A 6,790-nucleotide genomic window follows, 5' to 3' on the forward strand; every position below is an offset into this window, starting at 1 on the left:
TGCCCCGAGTGAGGATCGAACTCACGACCTTGAGATTATGAGACTCACGCGCTGCCTACTGCGCCATCGAGGCCATGTCCTTCTTCTGTTATCCAGTCTGATAAGATGATAACTTTGTTATCTTAAAACAAGTTTATGTAATTGTTAAATCAAACCGAAACTTACAAGATTCGAAAGGTAAGCATTTTTTTTTTTTTTTTATGGTGTACGTAGATAAACCAAGTTTATGTAGGTCATTGTCAAACCAAATTGGAAATCTACAAGACTCCAAAAAGGTAAGCTCTTTATTTGTCTATGGTTTACGTAAACTGCATTTACGTTATTTTGTAGTAGACTTGTATTACACCTGTTGTTGTTGCATTCATTATGGGATGTGTCATTCATAAGCTCTCGATTTATATAATTTTTTCTCTGTATTTATTTTAGCAAGTGAGGTACAGAAGACATTGACAATAATATTATGATTCTGATAAAGACAGAAAAGTTTTAAACTAACCAAGTTATTTCTTTTTTTTTTTTATCGTTTATCCATTGATTTCGTTTGTGAAGGAAGTGGTAGGGTTCTGTTTCATGTTGAAGGAAGTGATAGATCTCTGCTTCATGTTGAAGGAAGTGATAAATCTGTTTCATGATGAAGGAAGTGATAGATCTCTGTGCTACGCGTAAATATGTGATGAAACCATCAACCGTTGAGGTGTGTGTTAAACGTGTGTGTTATAAATGTTTCCGTCACATGTTCAACGTGTGTGTCATAAAGGGTTCTTTCATACGTTCAACATGTGTGTTATGAATGGTTCCGTCACATGTTCAACGTGTGTGTCATAAAGGGTTCTTTCATACGTTCAACATGTGTGTTATAAATGGTTCCGTCACATCTTCAACGTATGTATTGTAAAGGGTTTCTTCATACGTTCAACGTGTATCATAAAGGCTTCCGTCATACATTCAACGTGTGTCAAAAAGGGTTCCGTCACACGTTCAGCGTGTGTCATAAAGGGTTTCGTCGTGCATTCAGCGTGTGTCATAGAGTTCCGTCATACGTTCAGCGTGTGTCATAAAGGGTTTCGTCGTGCATTCAACGTGTGTCATTAAGGGCTCCGTCACACGTTCAGCGTGTGTCATTGAGGGCTCCGTCATACGTTCAGAGTGTGTCCTAAAGGGTTTCGTCGTGCATTCAACGTGTGTCATAGAGTTCCGTCACACGTTCAGCGTGTGTCATTGAGGGTTCCGTCACACGTTCAGCGTGTGTCCATTAAGGGCTCCGTCATGACGACCCATCCGTCATTTGACAGCCAGACCCTCCCGTATGGGAGGACGACATGTGACGTTATAACACAAGTGATCCCAGGCTCGCCTCGCCCAGCGGTACGCGGAAGATAACCGATGGTAAACGTTGGGTGGATCAGGAATGTACAGATGAGGAACACACACACACACACACACACACACACACACCTGACACCTGAAGGTAGAATCACACACCTGACTCCTGGAAGTACAGTTCACACACCTGACAGTGACGATGTAGACAGACGAGGTCAAGGCCTGTGTGCAGTGGGTCAAAAAAGAGATTACCCAAATACAGAGATTAGCCGAATACTCATTTCTAATCTCGTCTGATATACACACTGGGAGAACACCCTATTTCCATACGATCCCTTAAGATGGCTTAGCTTTACCTCGTAAACCACTTCACCCAAAGCAATATGGTTCCTTATATATATATATATATATATATATATATATATATATATATATATATATATTTTTTTTTTTTTTTTTTTCATACTATTCGCCATTTCCCGCGATAGCGAGGTAGCGTTAAGAACAGAGGACTGGGCCTTTGAGGGAATACCCTTACCTGGCCCCCTTCTCTGTTCCTTCTTTTGGAAATTTAGAAAAAAAAAAAAACGAGATGGGAGGATTTCCAGCCCCCCGCTCCCTTCCCTTTTAGTCGCCTTCTACGACACGCAGGGAATACGTGGGAAGTATTCTTTCTCCCCTATCCCCAGGGATATATATATATATATATATATATATATATATATATATATATATATATATATATATATATATATATATATATATATATAATATTAATATAGAACTGGACCACGGTAATTAAGGCACACTGATCACCAGGAAAAGATCAACCATCGAGGATTAAAATACGAGTTACAATGTCTTAAGTAATAATGTAATCCAGTCTGGAAAGCCCTGTACCCTTCTTGAGAGAGCCGGTTTATTACATTACTTTATATTACATTACATTACCAGGTCTTCCTGTTTATCAAAGTTTCAAAATATGTAGACTGAGGTGTGTGTGTGTGTGTGTGTGTGTGTGTGTGTGTTCGTGTGTGTGTGTGTGTGTGTGTGTGTGTGTGTGTGTATGTTGACTACAGTGTAACATACAGTGTCGCATGCCAACGGCTAAGGATATATAGGCATATAGGGGTAGACCGTATCGTCCGGTAGCACACAGAGGCAACAGCAGTTTCGCGACCAGTTTCAATTGATGATCATCCAGGCAAGAACCTGACTGAACCTCCATGTTAAACATATAGGATGATACTTGATTCAGACTCCATTCATACGACTGAACCCCATTGCTCTTATTGACTCTCTAAAACCATAAGGGAAAAAAACTTGCAGCTGATCCTGTTTCTTAGCTACTATTTGTGGCAAAAGAAACAAAATATTTCTCTAACTCGTAAGTGAACGAAATGTCATTCTTACGTCTTCTTGGCCATTTTTTACTAAAGGATTACTTCCGCTGCCTTCAGGGAGGATCGAACTCCCGGCCTCTGGTTTACTAGACCAGCGCTCTAGCCACTGAGCTATGAAGGCAGATAATGGCAGGGGTTCGAGTAAGGATCGAACTCATGATCTCATGTTATAGACTCGCTCGTTGCTTACTATGTCGTGTGTGTGTGTGAGGGTGGGATCTCTGCACTCGTGGGGCCCCATCTCTTGTGTGTAATTACGTGAGAGGGTTTTGCACCTATGGGGCCCCATCTCTTCAACATTGTACCTCACACCAGTTTTCAAACTCCTTCATCTTGTGTCCATTGACTCTATCTTCATTTGTTTTATACCATTCAGCCGCCACTTTTATGTTAAGGAAGTTCTTTATGTCTTTCTAGGAAGTTTCTGGTTTAATTTCATGTCATTTCTTACGGTTGTTCTAATCTTATATTTCTCTGGAACTGGTCACTGTATGAGTCCTCAGACTGTTTCTTCCAAATTTAAGACGTCTCACCTTTCGTTGTAACTCATGTGTCATAATGCCGATACCTTCATTGCTCCTCTCCTCTAGACTTTCTCTATTATCTCTCTCCGGTTATTTGGGTGCGGTGACCAAACTTGAGAAACATATTCTGCTCTGAACCGAATACAGGATGTGATTAGATCGCTGAATATTTTGCTTATCCACGAACATGAGTGCTAGATTGATATTCGCCAGTAGATGGTTGGTCTCCTGAGGTATTGTCCCTTCGGCGTGGATGAAGGGACAGGTTTGCGACGACGTCGCTTCTGAAGTCTTTGACACACGTACATTCCTGCAGCTTATTACCTGCTTGATGGTGGTCATAGCGAGGCCTTCTTGTGTGTGTGTGAGTGTATGTGTGTTGTGTGTGTGTGTGTGTGTGTGTGTGTGTGTGTGTGTGTGTGTTTACCGTTCAAAATCTGAATACCCAAAACTCTGCATCAATAAAACCATGAAAACCTGTTGACGTAGCTGTTGTGTTTGTAGCAATACAGGTTGTTATAACCCTAGCTTAAGATAGATACAGTTTACATTAAGCAAGCTAAAACTAGTTTACATTAAGCAACCTAAAACTAGTTTACCTCGTCTTACCTAATGGTTTACGCGTCGCTCAAGGTCTTAAATGAGATCAATGAGAGCAAAGAAATCTCGCTGCTGGATTATTTTTAACCTAAACATTTTTCCTTTGTCATTCAGCTGGACGGCATTTCTACTTATATTGTTAGTAAAGCAAAACATTGGGAAATGCCGCATAAGTCTCAAGCCTCGATGGCGCAGTAGGCAGCGCGTGAGTCTCATAATCTCAAGGTCGTGAGTTCGATCCTCACTCGGGGCAGCTGTTTTCGCATCACCTCCACCTCCTGAGATCATGTATTCCTCGTAAGCATCACAGTCTTTGACTACTGTAAAATACCAGGCGTTTAAAGAATTCTAACTGTGTTGATTTTCAAGTGGATTCCATAAATCTGAAGGGCAATATATATATATATCAGTCCCATACCGGGAATCGAACATGGGTTGTCCTGTTGTAAGTCAGACATCCTAACCACTAAACCAAACGAGTATAGAAATAGCGTGTGTTTGTGTGTGTGTGTGTTTGTGTTTGTTTCTACCTGCTCGCCTTTGTCACCTTAGCAGGAGCAGACTACTAAGCCTTTGAGGTGGGAAAAAAAAAAAATCCTCGCTTGGCTCATTCTTCTGTTCCTAACTATAGAAAATTGATATAGGAAGGGATGTTATGATGCTCAATTAGGCTGCTGTTACCTCCTGCAGCTGCATGAGCATTAAGCTTAGCCAGATGTATTCTAACTCACGCACGCAAGCCATCAAAAGGAACACATTCCTCAAAAATCGAGAAATTAGCCTCCTTGACATAAGTGTTCACTCAAGTCTCCAACCCAGGAAGCGTCTGAGGGGAGTAGAACAAAGACGCCTTTGATTTACACGAACACCATTATCCACTGAGTATGATCACTGTCATATTATATACACTGTTGTGTCCGTGTCCCTCCATGAAGCCACGGGAGCAACTGAAAGTTCTGTTTGGTCAGCAGCTGGTTTATCCACCCTCCGAGCTAGGCTAGTTTATATTTCTGATTCACCTCGACGTCTCTGAATGTCTCAAAAAAAAAAAAAAAAGACAGGCTGATTATAAGTGGTTTTCTCACTTCATTAAAAGCATCAAACTCGCTTTAACATGATTGTATGTGTTCGTGCCAGAAGCAAGACACAGTTATACGAGAATTAATGCATGGCAAAGAGTGTAGTTATAATTTCTTAGGATTCCCTCACATGTTGGGCTCAGAATGCATAATCGGACTGATTCAAAAAGAACATGAACCTTGTTTAGGTAACTTAGAATTGGTACTCGCTGATTTATTCACTATCATATAACAAGCAAGTGTGTGTGTGTGTGTATTACAAGTACAGACTGTTGAGTCTACAGTGTGAATAAGGACCTCAGCACTGACGTCTGCCATGACACGTCATTCTTAACCTCCCACAATTTAAGTGAATATATTTACTTATAAACTGCGGCGCCCATGGGACAGACTTCACCACCGCGTTATTCAGCGACAAACGCGAGTATATTGCGACATACCTGTAGCCTTCGGAGGCTCCTAGCAAATCTGCCACCTTCGGAGACTCCTAGCAAATCTGCCGCCTTCGGAGGCTCCTAGCAAATCTGCCGCCTTCGGAGACTCCTAGCAAATCTGCCACCTTCGAATGTACGTGGCAACTGTGCCACCCTCGGGTGTACGTACGTGGTGGACTTTGCCTTCCTGTGGCGTATGTACGTACGTAGCCACTGTGTCACCCTGGGATGTACGTAGCCACTGTGTCACCCTGGGATGTACATGGCAAGTGTGCCACCTCGGATGTTCGTGGCCACTTTGCCACCTCGGATGTTCGTGGCCACTGTGCCACCCTGGGATGTATGTGGCCACTGTGCCACCCTGGGATGTACATGGCAACGCTGCCACCTCGGATGCTTGTAGCCGCTTTGCCTTCCTCTGGTGTATAGTGACGGACAGTCCGACCCCCTTAGCTCCTTCATGGGTGACCTTACATCATCCCTCCTCCCTCACTGCTTACTTTGGTCATTCTCACTCCACAACTTTTTTTCCCCCCTCTCCCTCACACCTCCCTAACTATTTTATCCCCTCCCTTACCTTTCTTTCTCCCTCCCATACGCTCTACCTCCCATTATTAGCTCCCTCCCGCCTTGTTCTCTCTCTCTCTCTCTCTCTCTCTCTCTCTCTCTCTCTCTCTCTCTCTCTCTCTCTCTCTCTCTCTCTCTCTCTCTCTCTCTCTTTCCTCCGATATTTTAACTTTCCCCTGCATCCATCCTTCGTTCTTTCGTTTCTCTACGTGTTCCTCCTACTCTCCCTTCTTCCTTGATCTGTAGTCCTCTTTGTTGCCTCCCTTCGTCATCGCTCTACATAAGCTTAGATCCCACTTTTGACTACTGTTACACCTCCCCCCCTCCCCTTTCTCACCCTCCTTTACTATCACCCTTTTGCTTCCCCGCCCTCGTCTCACTAATCACTTAACATTCGTGGTAGCTGTCAGGAGATTCGAAGCACCGGGAGCTTAGAAACCAGAGAGACCCGTCAGACTCCAGGGGTTCGAAGTCTCGCCTGAGCAGTTCGAGGATTCATACGTCACTCTTACGTTTGTTTCCGACTGTAGGTAGGGAAGCCTTTCCACCCTTGCATGTACATGGGAACTCTGCCGCCCTTGCATGTACGTGGCAACCCTGCCATCCTCGAGATAAGGTGGGAGCGACTGATAACAGATGACTTTGAGTCGAGTAATCTCATTAGCTTTCCAAAGTAATGTAATAGAAAATTGGCTAATGAATGTTCAGTGGCTTTATATGGAACCTGATATTAAAAATTAAGAGTCGCTACGTCTTTGATGACCTGAAAGTCCTGGATTCGATCCCTGGGTAGAATATTCTCTCAGCCATGGTAGTGTACAGTGTGCGATCATTAGTAAAATTTAAAAATAAAAACATTT

General features: G+C 42.9%; 3 non-coding genes across 3 annotated transcripts; 1 reads left to right on the forward strand and 2 right to left on the reverse strand.

Annotated features, from left to right (window-relative positions):
- Positions 1-73, reverse strand: TRNAM-CAU (transfer RNA methionine (anticodon CAU)). The gene has a single exon. It is a non-coding gene; the product is annotated as a tRNA-Met (tRNA).
- A 2,701-nt stretch (positions 74-2,774) lies between these two features.
- Positions 2,775-2,847, reverse strand: TRNAT-AGU (transfer RNA threonine (anticodon AGU)). Its single transcript has one exon. It is a non-coding gene; the product is annotated as a tRNA-Thr (tRNA).
- Positions 2,848-4,030: 1,183 nt separating this feature from the next.
- Positions 4,031-4,103, forward strand: TRNAM-CAU (transfer RNA methionine (anticodon CAU)). The gene has a single exon. It is a non-coding gene; the product is annotated as a tRNA-Met (tRNA).
- Positions 4,104-6,790: the final 2,687 nt, after the last annotated feature.

The sequence above is a fragment of the Panulirus ornatus genome, chromosome 12 (genome assembly GCF_036320965.1).
Source record: "Panulirus ornatus isolate Po-2019 chromosome 12, ASM3632096v1, whole genome shotgun sequence".
In the NCBI taxonomy this organism is placed as follows: Eukaryota; Metazoa; Arthropoda; class Malacostraca; order Decapoda; family Palinuridae; genus Panulirus; species Panulirus ornatus.